Source organism: Pristiophorus japonicus, chromosome 15 (genome assembly GCF_044704955.1).
Source record: "Pristiophorus japonicus isolate sPriJap1 chromosome 15, sPriJap1.hap1, whole genome shotgun sequence".
NCBI classification, from domain to species: Eukaryota; Metazoa; Chordata; class Chondrichthyes; family Pristiophoridae; genus Pristiophorus; species Pristiophorus japonicus.
Genome location: NC_091991.1, coordinates 96,650,225 through 96,667,890, shown reverse-complemented (window position 1 = coordinate 96,667,890; position 17,666 = coordinate 96,650,225). Strand labels below are relative to the sequence as shown.

Genomic DNA, 17,666 nt, shown 5'->3' with positions numbered 1-17,666 from the left:
GGTACGTTGCAGCAGTTTGTAGATGGTGATGATTGCGACGCCTTTTTGGAGAGGCTCGAACATTTCTTCACAGCACACGACCTGCCAGAGATGACCCGGTCACACTGGCTGATTAGCGCAGAGCTATCTTGCTAACCAGTTGTGGGCCCACCATCTATGGCCTCGTCAGGGACTTGCTGGCACCAGCGAAGACAACAACTAAGATGTACAAGAAGCTCCTAACCCTGATCCATGAGCAACTCAACTGCCAAGAGCCTGAAGGAGCAGACTGTGCTAAGGCGCAGTCCCCAGACCCCATCGCCACCAAGGCCATACCCGTAAACGAACGGTCACCTGCCACAATTCCCCCAAAGGGGACCGGGACCAGCCAGGATCCCAAACCAAACAACGCCCAGGCCAGCAAGTCAGCAGTGCCCTGTGCACTGCTGGGCGACAGCTCCTCAGGGAGCAGCAGTGACCCAGGGCGCAAAGAAAGGACAGGGAGGTCATAGGCATCAGCGAACCGGCCTGACGCTAGGGACCACAGCAACTGCCCGAAGAGCAGGCAACTCGAGCCAACCGGGTTCCCACTGCCAGCACTGGACCGCCACCAGACTGCAGGGACACAATCCAGCAGCCCTGGAACTAGTTTGTCCTTACGCACCGGTCCCTGCAGCGATAAGGCATCTCACCAGTCTAACGTATTTGTCTCACAACGGAACCACAAATTTAATGTTTTCCTGAAATTGAATGTATATGAATGCTATGAGCCTCTGGCATAATCTATATCTGGGGGGGGGGGGGGGGGGGAGAATGGAGTGGCCAGGGACACACTCAAACAGCAACCACCAGCACTCTACTGCACCAACCACTCACCCAAGATTGAAACGACCTGCCAAGGGTCAACCAGATAGAGCCCACATAGAGCTAAGCCCAGAGCACAGTCAATGCAGAGGCGATTTGCACTAAAGGCTCAGGGGAGAGTGATGTCATGTATCCTACATGGCTACTGTTGGTATTATCACAAGGTGTGCCACCAGAGGGCACTGCAGTGGGAGACTTGTAGGTACCTGTACAGGTGTGCCTGGCCTAGTATAAAAGGCAGGCCACCCGGTGTGATCCTCATTCAAGTTAACAAATAAAAGACTAAGGTCACTACAGTTCAGGTACAACACATTGCCTCATGGAGTCATTACTAGAGCATCTAAGGACGCAACAAGCATAACTCAGTTAGTTACGACTTTTTTCAGGCAAGTTTTTTTTCAGCCAAAGGGAAGGTAACCTGCCATCTGCGTCAATTCTGGCCATTTGGGCAAGTTTGGCCAGCTGAGAGTTACTCCAGTTCTTCTTTGGCCAGCGTACATGGCCGCTGTAGAAAAACCTTCTGGTGAGTTAAGGAAATCGGCACAGGTAAGTGCCCGGATAGCAGCAGCAGGAGAGGTAAGAGAGAGGGGGAGAGGGGAGGGAAGCCTTTCGGATACAGTTCATTGCGGGGACCGGGAGGGAGGAGGCCATTCAGCTTGGGCTCGGTGCAGGACCGGGAGGGAGGAGGCCACTCGGCCTGGGCTAGGTGCGGGACCGGGAGGGAGGAGGCCACTCGGCCTGGGCTCGGTGCAGGACCGGGAGGGAGGAGGCCACTCGGCCTGGGCTAGGTGCGGGACCGGGAGGGAGGAGGCCACTCGGCCTGGGCTCGGTGCAGGACCGGGAGGGAGGAGGCCACTCGGCCTGGACTTGGTGCGTTGGAGTGGACTGGGAGGTCCTTCGGCCTGGTATAGGAGCAGGGATCGGCACCGGCATCGGGAGGGGTGGAGGGGACTTTAATAATTTAATGGAGTTAAGTTCCAGCAAGGTATTTTAAGGTGCTTGTGCAGGTTGCGAGCTGGCTGTATGTTTCACTTTCCAGCCTCAGTCCATATTGTGTCCCTGGTTACAGTGGCAACCCGATCTTTTGGCACAGATCAAGGCTCCACACCCAAAACTAAAGGACAGGCTAGGCTGCACTAAAATGAAGAAATCAAACGGGGAAACTTGGAACATTTTTTTAAGCATACTTGGGCCCCAAAAAGACGGGCATAACTCTTCAAATACGCCAAAAAAAAGCTTTGGGGAAAATTGAGCTCATTATTACTGCTCTTATCACAGCAAGTGTTGAATTATTTTAGGTACTTTGCAATTAAATAGCGTGCAACAAACTTCATTCTACTCTCAATGTTTAATCTATTTCAAACATTTATACCAAATCGAAGTTGCACATTAGAAGTTTAATTAAAGTATTTTCTGTGTCTTTCTCAATACAGAAATAGGGGTCCGTCTAAAGTAGCTTTCTGCAATGTTTAGACATTACTTGTTTCTTCAACTCTTGTTTCTATTAACACTCCACTAAACGTTTAAGAAGAAATCTATATTTCCATTATTCCTGGGACTTGTAAGGACGATAGAGCGACAAAATAAAATGGGTTCTATATTTCCTGTTTTTTGGTTCTCTTCATAAACATCTTAATGATTTTTTTTTAAATCAATAAAAAGTACTCTAATTACTGCAGACAGTCCCTGCCATCCCTGTTCTCAGCAGCATGGCTGTGTGTTTGTGTAAAGCTGCTCAGGGGGACAGTTGATCATTTAAAATCAAATGTTGAGAAATTTTGTGAAAATTTTAAGCAATTCCAAGCATCTTTAAAAGGATTTGGACTTTAAGACCTGGTCAAAATTTGCTTAGATGAGGGCAAAATTGATTTTTGCTTGTTTCTTCCAAAATCACATTAAATCTGCTTCCTTCCCTGCCTGCCCTCCTTCCCAAGTTTATAAACTAATTATGTGTGAAAAGGTAATTAAAAATCTTTCAATTCTTTCAAGACTCATTGCGGTTTTGACATAAGAATTTGCTCCAAAGTTACTCTTTCCCTCTTCAACGCGGTTGTTAAACATACAACAAAAAAATAAACTAATTCCAAACGGAGCTCAAATCAGAAGTGAATAAAGTGGTTAAACTTCCGAAGGCGGCAGTGAGCTTATCTATCCCCAACCTTGGCAAGGAGTTGGGATCAGTTTTGGAGAAAGTGGTTTGCTCTTTTTTTGCTGCCCCCTCTGTCTCTCAGACTTGGAGGTAAAAACTGGGCACAAACTTTCCCCCCCTCATGATTTAAATAACCCCGTTAAACTCTTTCACAAAGGGGACACATGGAAACATTTAACTGGAACTTACCGCGGCACATTCAACATCACTTCCCTGTATTTTTTCCCCAGCTTTAAACAATTTTCCAATTAAAAAAAAATTTCACCGCAAGCCTAAAACTTGTTTACTTTAATCTCCTTCCAGTGGCCGTTGTACATGTGCTGCACTCCACCTGTGCAGCCGCAACTCCCTCTCCGAGGGTGGTCGACAAGTGTCTGCACCCTCACCCCGTCTCTCTCTCTCTCTCTCTCTCCCTCTCATATAAGAACATAATAATTAGGAGCAGCAATAGGCCAGTCAGCCCCTCGGGCCCACTCTGCCATTCAATATCATGACATCTTCTACCTCAACTCCACTTTCCTGCACTATCCCATATTCCTGGTTTCCCTTAATATTCAAAAAATCTATCGATCTCAGTCTTGAATATACTCAACGACTGAGCCTCCACAGCCCTCTGAGGTAGAGGATTCCAAAAATGTATCACCTTCTGAGTGAAGACATTTCTCATCTCAGTCCGAAATGTCCAACTCCTTATTCTGAGACTGTGATCCCTGGTTCTAGACTCCTCAGCCAGAGGAAACATCCTCCCTGCATCTACCCTGTCCAGCCCTGTAAGATTTTGTATGTTTCAATGAGATGTTTCATTCTTCTAAACTCTGGAGAATATAGGCCGAGTCTACTCAATCTCTCCTCAGAGGACAATCCCCCCATCCCAGGAATCAGTCTGGTGAACCTTCGTTGCACTCCCTTTGTGGCAAGTATATCTATTGTTCCCCTCTGACATTCTCCCTCTGACCCAGTCTCTCGCTCTCTCTCTCCCCCTTAGTCTCCCTCCCTCTCCCCCTTAGTCTCCCTCCCTCCCTAAAGGGAAAAAGTTGCTGGTGGGCGTAGTCTATAGGCCCCCTACCAGTAGCTACACTGTTGGATGGAGTATAAATCAATAAATAATGGAGGCTTGGAAAAATGGAACGGCAATAATCATGGGTGATTTTAACCTTCATATTGATTGGACAAAGCAAATTGGCCAGGGTAGCCTTGAGGAGGAGTTCACAGAGTGTAGCTGGGATAGTTTCCTTAAACAGTACGTTGCGGAACCAACCAGGGAGCAGGCTATCTTAGATCTAGTACTGTGTAATGAAGCAGGATTAATAAATGATCTTGTAGTAAAAGATTCTCTTGGAATGAGTGATCATAATATGGTTGAATTTCAAATTCAGTTGGAGGGTGAGAAAGTTGGTTCTCAAACCAGTGTCTAAGCTTAAATAAAGGGGACTACAAGATATGAGGGCAGAGTTGGCTAAAGTGGACTGGGAAAATAGACTAAAGAATGGGACGGTTGATGAGCAGTGGCAGACATTCAAGGAGGTATTTCATAACTCGCAACAAAAATATATCTCAATGAGAAAGAAAGACTGAAAGAGAAGATATACCATCCGTGGCTAACTAAGGAAATAAGGGAGGGTATCAAATTGAAAACAAGAGCATTCAATGTGGCCAAGAGTAGTGGGAGGCCAGAGGATTGGGGAATTTTTAAAAGCCAGGAGAGAACGACTAATAAAATGATAGAGAGGGTAAATAAATTATAAAAGTAAACTAACACAAAATATAAAAACAGATCGTAAGAGTTTCTACAGGTGCATAAAAAGAAAAAGAGTGGCTAAAGTAAATGTTGGTCCCTTGGAGGATGAGACTGGAGAATTAATAATGGAGAACAGGGAAATGGCAAGACATTGAACAAGTATTTTGTATTGGTCCTCATGGTAGAAGACCAGTTAGCCTAACATCTGTCATTGGGAAAATGCTGGAGTCCATTATTAAGGAAGCAGTAGCGGGACATTTGGAAAAGCATAATACAGTCAAGCAGAGTTAGCATGGTTTTATGAAAGGGAAATCATGTTTGACAAATTTGCTGGAGTTCTTTGAGGATGTAACGAGCAGGGTGGGTAAGGGGGAACCAGTGGATGTGGTGTATGTGGATTTCCAGAAGGCATTTGATAAGGTGCCACATAAAAGGTTACTGTACAAGATAAAAACTCACTGGGTTGGGAGTAATATATTAGTGTGGGCTATATATGAAAGAGGGTGGGCTAACTAACAGAAAACAGAGAGTCGGAATAAATGGGTCATTTTCTGGTTGGCAAACAGTAACGAGTGCCGCAGGGATCGGTGCTGGGTCCTCAACTATTTACAATCTATATTAATGATTTAGATGAAGGGACCGAATGTAATGTAGCCAAGTTTGCTGATGATACATAGATGGGCGGGAAAGCAAGTTGTGAGGAGGACACAAAAAATCTGCAAAGGCTAAGTGAGTGGGCAAAAATTTAGCAGATGGAGTATAGTGTGGGAAAATGTGAGGTTATCCACTTTGGCAGAAACAATAGAAAAGCAAATTATAATTTAAATGGAGAAAAATTGCAAAATGCTGCAGTACAGAGAGACGTGGGGAGCCTTGTGCATGAAACACAAAAAGTTAGTATGCAGGTACAACAAATGATCAGGAAGGCAAATGGAATGTTGGCCTTTATTGCAGGGGGGATAGAATATAAAAGCAGAGAAATCCTGCTACAACTGTACAGGGTATTGGTGAGACCACCCCTGGAGAACTGCGTACAGTTTTGGTCTCCGTATTTAAGGAAGGATATACTTGCATTGGAGGCTGTTCAGAAAAGGTTCACTAGGTTGATTCCGGAGATGAGGGGGTTGACTTATGAGGATAGGTTGAGTAGGTTGGGCCTATACACATTGGAGTTCAAAAGAATTAGGTGATCTTATCAAAACATATAAGATAATGAGGGGGCTCGACAAGGTGGATGCAGAGAGGACATTTCCACTCATAGGGGAATCTAAAACTAGGGGACATAGTCTTAGAATAAGGGGCGCCAATTTAAAACGGAGATGAGGAGGCATTTCTTCTGAGGGTTATAAATCTATGGAATTCTCTGCCCCAGAGAGCTGTGAAGGCTGGGTCATTGAATATATTTAAGGCGGAGATAGAGAAATTTTTGAACGATAAGGGAGTAAAGGGTTATGGGGAGCGGGCGGGGAAGTGGAGCCGAGTCCATGATCAGATCAGCCATGATCTTATTGAATGGCGGAGCAGGATAGAGTAGCCGAATGGCCGACTCCTGCTCCATGTTATGTTCTTATGTTCCCTCTGCCTCCGCCTCGCAAGGGGTCTCTGCAAATATCAGAGCAAAAGGAGCAGCAGAGAATCAGTGTTGGTTCAGGAGAGAGCTTTACACTTATTTTTTTAAACATTTGAAATTCAGTCAATGTTGAAAAATGAAAATTCTTTCCCGCTTCAGGGAAAACCTTCTTGATAATGCATTCATATTTGTGCCCTTATGATAATTAGAAACATAGAAATTTACAGCGCAGAAGGAGGCCATTCCTGTCCATCGTGTCTGTGACCGGCCGACAGAGCCGCACGGCCCTTGGTCAGCAGCCCTGAAGGTTGCATATAAACCAATGAACAATGAAGGAAAGATAAAGAGCACCCAGCCCAACCGCGACACTCCTGAAACTGAAACATTCTACACTCCACCCCAACCGGAATCATGTGATCTCCTGGGAGAGGCAAAAACTAGATAAAAACCCAGGCCAATCGGGGAAAAAACATCTGGGAAAATTCCTCCGACCCATCCAGGCGATCGAAACTAGTCCAGGAGATCACCCTGGCCATATTAGATTCCCTGCAGTACTTACCATTATTACTGCATCGGCCAACAAAAGGTTATCCAGTCTAATCCCAATTACTAGCTCCAGGTCCGTAACCCTGCAGGTTACTGCACTTTAAGTGCCCATCCAACCATCTCTTAAAAGTGGTGAGGGTTTCTGCATCCACCACTCTTCCAGGCAGCGAGTTCCAGATCCCCACAACCCTCTGCGTAAAGAAGCCCCCCCTCAAATCCCCTCTAAATCTTCCACCACCCACCTTAAAACTATGCCTTCTCGTAATAGACCCTTCTTGGAAATAGGCCCTTACTGTCCACTATGTCCAGGCCCCTCGATATTTTGTACACCTCAATAAGGTCTCCTCTCAACCTCCTCTGTTCCAATGAGAACAAACCCAGCCTATCCAATCTGTCCTTATAACTAAGATTCTCTATTCCAGACAGCATCCTAGCAAGTCTCCTCTGCACCCTCTCTAGTGCAATCACGTCCTTCCTATAATATGGCGACCAGAACTGCACGCTGTACTCCAGCTGTGGCCCAACCAAAGTATTATACAATTTAAGCATAACCTCCCTGCTCTCATATTCTATGCCTCGGCCAATAAAGGCAAGCATTCCGTATGCCTTCTTAACCACCTGGCCTGCTACTTTCAGGGATCTGCGGACAAGCACTCCAAGATCCCTTTGTTCATCGACACTATTAAGTGGCCGACCGCTTAATATCTATACCCTTTTGTTATTAGTCCTCCCAAAGTGCATTACCTCACATTTCACTGAATTAAATTCCATTTGCCACTGCTCTGCCCACCTGACCAGTAGATTGAGATCCTCCTGCAGCTCATGACTTTCCTCTTCATTATCAACCACACAGCCAATTTTAGTGTCGTCTGCAAACTTCTTAATCATACTCCCTATATTCAAATCTAGATCATTGATGTATACCACAAAAAGCAAGGGACCCAGTACTGAGCCCTGCGGAACCCCACTGGAAACATCCTTCCAGTCATAAAAACATCCATCAACCATTACCCTTTGCTTGCTACCTCCAAGCCAATTTTGGATCCAACTTGCCACTTTGCCCTAGATCCCATCGGCTTTAACCTTCGTGACCAGGCCATGTGGGACCTTATCAAAAGCCTTTCTAAAGTCCATATATACTACATCGTATGCACTGCCCTCATCGACCGTCTTGGTTACTTCTTCAAAAAATTCAATCAGATTAGACAAACACCATCTTCCCTTAACAAATCCGTGCTGACTGCCCCGAATTAATCCTTGCCTTTCCAAATGTAGTTTCATCCTGTCTTTCAGGATTTTTTCCAATCATTTTCCCACCACGGAGGTTAGGCTGACAGGCCTGTAATTACTCAGCCTATCCCTTTTTCCCTTCTTAAACAAAGGTACTACATTAACAGTTCTCCAATCCTCCGGCACCATTCCCAGATCCAAAGCGGACTGGAAAATGATGGTCAAGGCCTCTGCTTTTCCTCTTTTACTTCGTTCAACAGCCTGGGATGCATGGGGACTTAACTACTTTCAATGCTGCTAAATCCCTTAATACTTCCCCTCTCACTATATTTATTTCATCCAGAATATCACACTCCTCCTCGATAGCAGTATCTGCATTACCCCTTTCCTTTGTGAAAACAGATGCAAAGTATTCGTTAAGAACCCTACCAACATCTTCCACCTCCACACAAAGATTTCCCTCATGGTCGCTAATAGGCCCTACGCTTTCTTTAGTTACCCTCTTACTCTTAATATATTTAAAGAACATCTTAGGGTTTTCCTTAATTTTACTAGCATTCCTAATATCCTTTTTAATTTTGCCTCTTAACTTTCTATATTCCTCTAAAGATTCTATAGTATTTAGCCATTGGTATATGACATAAGAGTTCTTTTTTTTCTTAATCCTCCCCTCTAAGTGCCTAGACATCCAGGGGGCTCTAAAATTATTTTTCCTATCCTTTTTCTTTAAGGGCACATGTCCGGATCTCTTCCTTGAATGCCTCCCACTGTTCCGACACTGATTTACCCACAAGTAGCTGTTAAGGTGCTCAAATCAGACCAGCTCCACTAACCTGTTTGTAATTAATTGAATGCTTAGTGTCCCAGCTCAGTGTAATCCTAAGCGATCTTTGCCTGCAGCTTTTAGAAGTGACAATTAAATGAGGCCGTCAGCGAATGTTAAAGATTTTTACCACCGTTATTGCAAGAAACGCAGGGAATCTCACTCCCTCAGTCTCTCTCCCCCGCTCGCCCCATCTCCTCCTTTCTCCCAGTCTCTCTCTCCATTCCTCCCCACCCCAGTGTCTCCCTTTCTCCCCCCCCTTCCTTCCTCTCCCAGTCTCTCTCTTCACCCCCCGACTCCCTCTCTCTCTCTCTCTCTCTCTCTCTCTCTCTTCTCTCTCTCTCTCCTGCCCTTTTTCTCTTCTATAACAGTGAGTAAACTTTAGCATTGTTGTTGCCAATTTAAGTTAATCTAAGGGTTAAGTCATGACAGGAGAGCTCGGTCACGTGATATGCTCCTCCTGTACCATGTGGGAACTCAGGGACACTTCCGGTGTCCCTGACGACTGTGTGTGTGGGAAGTGTATCCGCCTCCAGCTCCTGACAGACCGCGTTGCTAAGTTGGAGCTGAGGATGGATTTACTCTGGAGCATCCACGATGCTGAGAATGACGTGAGTAGCACGTGTAGCGAGTTGGTCTTACCGCAGGTGAAGGGTCCACAGCCAGCTAGGGAATGGAAGACCAGCAGGAAGAGCAGTGCAAAGAAGGTAGTGCAGGGGTCCCCTGCGGTCATCCCCCTGCAAAACAGATACACCGCTTTGGGTACTGTTGAGGAGGATGACTCATCAGGGGAGGGCAACAGCAGCCAAGTTCATGGCACCGTGGCTGGCTCTGCTGCACAGAAGGGTGGGAAAAAGAGTGGGAGAGCTATAGTGATAGGGGCCTCTATTGTAAGGGGAATAGATAGGAGTTTCTGCGGCCGCAACCGAGACTCTGTGAATGTTTAAAAATGTATAGAGACATTGAAGTTGAGAAGCCCCTCTATGACCGGCCCTTTCAACTGTATTGTACAATTCTGAAAGACTGTGCTACCGTTGTCTTAACACCTCTCACTCCGCAGCTGTCCTCCTGAGCCAACAGCAGACTCAACACCTTACCATAGCCAGGCAGAGCAGATACGAGATCTAATTACTAAACAATCCTAAGCTGACCTTTCGGCACTGTACTGCAGTTAATCCGGCCTGTTTTCTTACTGAGCCACCCCAAGATGAGGAAGAACCCAGTCATGATTGTTTATCTTTAATTCAAGAGGCCACATCAGTCAGGGAAGATTTAGTTGATGTACTAATGGAGGACCCAGACTGTATTATGTATGTTGACGGAAGTTCGTCTATTAATCCAGAAGGTACACGAATCTCAGGATACGCCATAGTAAACCAGGAGAATCAGGTCTTGGAATCTGCCGCTTTTGAAACCGCCTATTCTGCCCAACAAGCTGAACTATTCGCCCTCACCCGAGCCTGTATCTTGGCCAAAAACCTCAAAGTCAATATCGATACCGACTCTAGGTATGCCTTTGGGGTGGCCCATGATTTCGGACAATTATGGAAAAATAGGGGATTCCTAACCTCACAGGGGAATGAGATATCCCATAAGCAACTAGTATCTGATTTGTTGCAAGCCCTCATGCTCCCCAAGCACATTGCCGTTGTTAAATGTACCGCCCACACCACCGGAAAATCCCCGGTTGATATAGGGAACCACTGTGCTGACAAAGAGGCTAAACAGGCCTCTCGTGACCAACAGATGGTAGTGCCCAAAATGATAAGTCAGACTAAAAATCCTGCGAAGGATAAGTTAGCCTCGGAAAAATCAATGCCAACCATCCAAGATGTTATAAAAGCACAGGAGGACGCTCCTGAAAAAGATAAACTGTTGTGGAAATATTATGCATGTACTTATGACAATGTTTTTAAACTCTAGACCACTCCCGCGGAACAGACTTGCATGTCTGACGAGTTGGCTCTATGGGTTATTGAATGTATGCATTTTGCTACTCATTGTGGAGCAAGAATCACGAGTGATACACTTTTGGCTACTTGGTGGCACCCTAGACTCCAGGCGCTCGCCCAGAACATCAGTAGTCATTGCCTGGTTTGCCAGCAACATAATCCAGGGAAGGGAGTCCCCTGTGATTGGGGTAAAACGCCCCGACCCGAAGGTCCCTTTGAGACATTTCAGTTGGACTACATTGAGTTGCAAAAAGTTCAGTGTTACAAATATGTGTTAGTAATAGTAGATGTGTTTAGCAGATAAATTGAAGCCTACCCTACCCTGGACAATAAGGCTCAAACTGTTGTTAAGGTGTTAATGAGGGAAATTGTTCCTAGATATGGTATCTCAGCTCGACTGATGACCACCTATGTTCTTTCTCTGACTCAGGCTCTGCGACTAGCTCACAACCAGGTTCAAGATGCTCACCTCGACCTCCCAGTTTTACCCGAATTGTCCCTCGTGGCACCAGGGAAGTATGGATTCGGAAGGGATTAGAGCCACAATGGGAGGGGCCTTTTCAGGTGTTACTCACTACCCCCACTGCAGCCAAGGTTGAGGGGAAAAGTGCCTGGGTTCACCTGCACCACTGCAAGCTCACCACCCTCTAACGAACCTATTTTACTGGTTATTCTAACTCCTGTTTCTGTTCCAGACTTCCTCTTCTCCATAGCTGAACAAGGCCGTTGGCATCCTAATTGGAACGTGGACCAGTTTGAACTTTTACCCGTAAGTGATAGACAGCCAACTACACCGACGGTGACCTGAGAAGAGAGACTGGAAAACTGAACTCTTTTAATCAGCAAAATAATTGGACTATTTATCTGAATCCTGAGCCATAAGATGAAACTGTGTCTGTATGCCACAGTCTGTATAATAGTGTTGATATATGACAGTTTCGGCGCATGGGAGGGGAGACAGAGACAAGAGCTCCATGTAAACACCTTTTTGTACATGTCTTATGTTTATGCGCAAAATGGGCACTTTTCTAGATGTTGGGTGTGTTCACATATCCCTATACATTCCAAAGGGGGAATTCCTTTGCGCCCCGTTCCACTGACCCTAACTGAGACTGTCAGATGGATTCAGAGCCAAACTATCACGAGAGGAGGGGGGGCCAATACAAATACGAGAGAGGAAAGGCGGGTCAAAAGAAGGATCACAGAGATCAGGAGGAGTATCATACCGTTACCACATGAACGACCACGGGGAGGTCACCAAGTGGGAGAGTGCTGGAGATCCCATTAGTCAGACATTCCAGGGATGGTACCAACCAACCTACAACCGTGAAAAGGAACCCCCATTCATAGCCCTGACCAATACCTCAGGGATTGGGAGGCCAACCAGGGACATATGTCTAACCCGAAATGACACCAGTAACAAGGGACATATCGTAGGGTACAGCAATTGCCCACAGTCTCAATCTCACCACAGGTGCACGAGTCACCATCCACTCTCACGATCCGAATCCTTGGTTGCCTAGGCGATGGACAGGGTCCTGCTATCTGGGATATGTGGTGCCATTTGTGCGGCAAGTACGTACCCTGGCGGAAGCACATGCCTCCAGCCGATACAAGCGAGCCATCACCCCTACCGACAAGTTCTTTGGGGTCTTAATGTTCCCAATCGGGATAAGACGTCTCATGGACGAAGTACAGAACCTAGAGACGATATTGGAACAGGTAGCTAACTATACTGCTGAAGCTCTGGAGGGCATCACAGCTGAAATGGTAGCAATAAGGACTGTAGCATTACAAAACCGAATGGCCCTCAATTACCTGTTAGCTGAGAAAGGGGGAACGTATGCCCTGATAGGATCTGAATGTTGCACTTACATTCCTGATAGTTCAGAAAACATAACCAATCTCGCTGATCACATAAGAAGGAAGGTGAAGAAGTTATCCACACCAGCAGAAGGATCTAGCTGGTTTGATTGGCTATCAGATGGATCTTGGATATCCTATCTAATTGTTGGTTGCCTTAACCTTTGTTGTAAAGTAATGATGGCAAGGTTAGCAAACCCTCTTGTGGTCAAGGGCTCCCGAGTTATGATCCAACGAACTAAATAACTACTCGACACTAACAACAATATGGATCAGGAAAGAGAGTGCGAACGGCTGAATGCAATACTCCTGGAATAGTCACCAGGGTTATCATGGAATGATAAAAGGGGGGAATGTGAATGTTTAAAAATGTATAGAGACATTGAAGTTGAGAACGTGGGAATTGTATAGGGACAGTATAAGCTAACAAAGAATTCATGGAGGAATAGCCATGACATCTCAGACTCGAGACTGCGAAATGTTACAACACTAACACATATTGAAACAAAACCCACAGCTTGCAGAAAAACCTCAAGGTCTTATTAAATCATGTTATTAACCTGAAACATTAACAGAAGGTCTTTGTTTAAAATCAGACCATACTTAGGTCGGCTTATGAGTGGACAAAGGGAAAGAGGGATCAAAAGGGATAGGCCGGACTAGGATGTCACTCTAGCCCTATCTTGCAGACAGGAAGCAAAGAGTAGGAGTAAATGGGTACTTTTCAGAATGGCAGGCAGTGACTAGTGGGGTACCGCAAGGTTCTGTGCTGGGGCCCCAGCTGTTTACATTGTACATTAATGATTTAGACGAGGGGATTAAATGTAGTATCTCCAAATTTGCGGATGACACTAAGTTGGGTGGCAGTCTGAGCTGCGAGGAGGATGCAGAGTGACTTGGATAGGTTAGGTGAGTGGGCAAATGCATGGCAGATGAAGTATAATGTGGATAAATGTGAGGTTATCCACTTTGGTGGTCAAAACAGAGAGACAGACTATTATCTGAATGGTGACAGATTAGGAAAAGGGGAGGTGCAACGAGACCTGGGTGTCATGGTACATCAATCATTGAAGGTTGGCATGCAGGTACAGCAGGCGGTTAAGAAAGCAAATGGCATGTTGGCCTTCATAGCGAGGAGATTTGAGTACAGGGGCAGGGAGGTGTTGCTACAGTTGTACAGGGCCTTGGTGAGGCCACACCTGGAGTATTGTGTACAGTTTTGGTCTCCTAACTTGAGGAAGGACATTCTTGCTATTGAGGGAGTGCAGCGAAGGTTCAACAGACTGATTCCCGGGGTGGCGGGACTGACATATCAAGAAAGACTGGATCAACTGGGCTTGTATTCACTGGAGTTCAGAAGAATGAGGGGATCTCATAGAAACGTTTAAAATTCTGACGGGTTTAGACAGGTTAGATGCAGGAAGAGTGTTCCCAATGTTGGGGAAGTCCAGAACCAGGGGTCACAGTCTAAGGATAAGGGGTAAGCCATTTAGGACCGAGATGAGGAGAAACTTCTTCACCCAGAGAGTGGTGAACCTGTGGAATTCTCTACCACAGAAAGTTGTTGAGGCCAATTCACTAAATATATTCAAAAAGGAGTTAGATGTAGTCCTTACTACTAGGGGGATCAAGGGGTATGGCGAAAAAGCAGGAATGGGGCTGAAGTTGCATGTTCAGCCATGAACTCATTGAATGGCGGTGCAGGCTCGAAGGGCCGAATGGCCTACTCCTGCACCTATTTTCTATGTTTCTGTGTTTCCCTCCCCAAGTCTCCGTCCGTCTCCCTCCCTCTCTCCCTCAGTCTCCCTTCCTCTCCCTCCCTCCCTCCCCCAGTCTCCCTCCTTCTCCCCCGACTGACCCCACAAGTCTCTGTCTCTCTGTCTCCTCATCCTTCCCAAAGGCTCAGGCCTGTAGTGCACAGGCACCCTTTAAAAGTGCAATTCACCACGACTCCCAGCACAGTATCAGCATTCAGCAGCCGTTCCCATTCTCAGCACCTCAGGGCTCAGGCCTGTAATGGCTACCAGCATGCAGCCACCGCTTCTGTGGGCCTAAAGGACAATTCTGTGGGACACAATTGAAAACAGCGCCTGTGCACTGGAGCCTGCTCCAGTGGCACTGCGTGACAGCCTGGAGGTAACTGCGCTGCCGCACACCCACACAGCTTAGGGGGGAACAGTGCATGCTGGGTATCCCTAATATGTCCCAATTTACCTGTTCCAAATCATCTGCCATTTTGCTCTTCTGAAATTTGGTACAATTTGCAGGTTCTCAGTACCTTTTGTTGCACCAGCCAATTGGAACCGTATCATGTTGTGGTTACTGTTGACCTGATGTTCCCCCATATGAAGACCCAATACAAGGTCAGGCTCATTACTAAACACAGATCCAATATATGATTATCCCTAGTTACTTCATTAACATATTGAGTTAGGAAACAGTCTGGTATCTTTGACAAATTTTTCAGCTGCACACTAACCACCACAACAGTGGGTGAACCAGTGCCACTAAATGCCAGAAAAATTAAAATCACCCATCAGACAAAAGTGGCATTTTATATTAAAAAAATTTTGCAATCTGTTTCCATAATAACTCATGATCAGCTGTTTGGTACAGACCCCAAGGTCAATTACTGACAATTAGTCCCTGCCCGTGAGCTTGGTCCACGAACCCAGATATTACCTCATCAAGTACAGGTGAGGCCATCAAGTCTCTCTCTCTCTCTCTCTCTCTCTCACAACTGTTAGATTCTCTGATACAAATAGCGACCTCGCCTCCCCTCTGACCTACCCTATTCTTTCTGAAACCCTTGTCGGCCTTTAGGTGAATTTCGGTCTCATCACTTTTGTCTAGCCGTGTCTCAGAAATATACAATACCCTGTATGTCTAATTTCTCCAACACAGCATAGGTTTGCAGTTCGAACAATTTACTTCTGACACTCCTTGCTTTTACATAAAAACAATTTAATGGTTTCTCATCTGTACTTTAAGTTATTGAATCTTGTACGCTTCCTACCTGGTTTATCTGCATGCACTGAGGCTAACTTTGAACTTACCCTGCACTATCCCCCTGCTGAATTAGGTTAAAAGCTTTCTGAAACGATGCTCAACACCTTCTGTGTTAAATATCATCTTCCCATTTCAACACGTCTGTCTGTCCTCCTGAAGTCTGTTACTGTCCTCCTAACACTTGTTTGAGTTTTGTGTACCCAAGTCCAGGTCATGAACATATCGAAAGAGCAGTGGTGCCAATACTGACGCTTGGGGGTCACCACTCCATACCTCCACCAGTCTCCACTACTCTGCGACAATTTTGTATCCACACTCTCACTGTCCCATTAATCCCACAGGTTTCAATTTTGCTAACAAATCTAATGTGGTACTATATCAAACCCCCTTTGAAAGTCCATATCAAAACATAGAAAATAGGTGCAGGAGTAGGCCATTCGGTCCTTCGAGCCTGCACCACCATTCAATAAGATCATGGTTGATCATTCCCTCAGTACCCCTTTCCTGCTTTCTCTCCATACCCCTTGATCCCTTTAGCCATAAGGGCCATATATAACTTCCTCTTGAATATATCCAATGAACTGGCCTCAACAACTCTCTGCGGTAGAGAATTCCACAGGTTCACCACTCTCTGGGTGAAGACGTTTCTCCTCATCTCAGTCCTAAATGGCTTACCCCTTATCCTTAGACTGTGACCCCTGGTTCTGGACTTCCCCAACATCGGGAACATTCATCCTGCATCTAACCTGTCAAGTCCCGTCAGAATTTTATATGTTTCTATGAGATCCCCTCTCATCCTTCTAAACTCCAGTGACTACAGGCCCAGTTGATCCAGTCTCTCCTCATATGTTAGTCCTGCCATCCGGGAATCAGTCGGTGAACCTTCGCTGCACTCCCTCAATAGCAAGAATGTCTTTCCTCAGATTAGGAGACCAAAACTGAACACAACATTCCAGGTGAGGCCTCACCAAGGCCCTGTCCAACTGCAGTAAGACCTCCCTGCTCCTATACTCAAATCCCCAAATGCCATTTGCCTTCTTCACCGCCTGCTGTACCTACATGCCAACTATCAATGACTGATGTACCATGACATCCAGGTCTCGCTGCACCTCCCCTTTTCCTAATCTTCCACCATTCAGATAATATTCTGCCTTTACCTTTTTGCCACCAAAGTGGATAACCTCACATTTATCTACATTATACTGCATCTGCCATGCATTTGCCCACTCACTTAACCTGTCCAAGTCACCCTGCAGCCTCTTAGCATCCTCCTCACAGCTCACACCGCCACCCAGCTTAGTGTCATCTGCAAACTTGGAGATATTACACTCAATTCATTCATCTAAATCATTAATGTATATTGTAAAGAGCTGGGGTCCCAGAGCCCTGCGGCACCCCACTAGTCACTGCCTGCCATTCTGAAAAGGACCCGTTTATCCCGACTCTCTGCTTCCTGTCTGCCAACCAGTTTTCTTTCCACGTCAATACATTACCCCCAATACCATGTGCTTTAATTTTGCACAACAATCTCTTGTGTGGGACCGTGTCAAAAGCCTTTTGAAAGTCCAAATACACCACAGCCACAGGTTCTCCCTTGTCCACACGACTAGTTACATCCTCAAAAAATTCCAGAAGATTTGTCAAGCATGATTTCTCTTTCATAAATTCATGTTGACTTGGACCGATCCTGTCACTGCTTTCCAAATGCGCTGCTATTTCATATTTAATAATTGATTCCAACATTTTCCCCACTACCGATGTCAGGCTAACCGGTCTATAATTACCCGTTTTCTCTCTCACTCCTTTTTTAAAAAGTGGTGTTACATTAGCTACCCTCCAGTCCATAGGAACTGATCCAGAGTCGATAGACTGTTGGAAAATGATCACCAATGCATCCACTATTTCTAGGGCCACTTCCTTAAGTACTCTGAGATGCAGACTAT

The 17,666-nt window shown here is 45.8% G+C and overlaps 1 protein-coding gene across 1 annotated transcript in view; it reads right to left on the bottom strand.

Moving 5' to 3' along the window:
* ccdc77 (coiled-coil domain containing 77) overlaps window positions 1-17,666 on the bottom strand; it is an 88,157-nt gene that overhangs the window by 14,533 nt on the left and 55,958 nt on the right. The window lies entirely within an intron of this gene.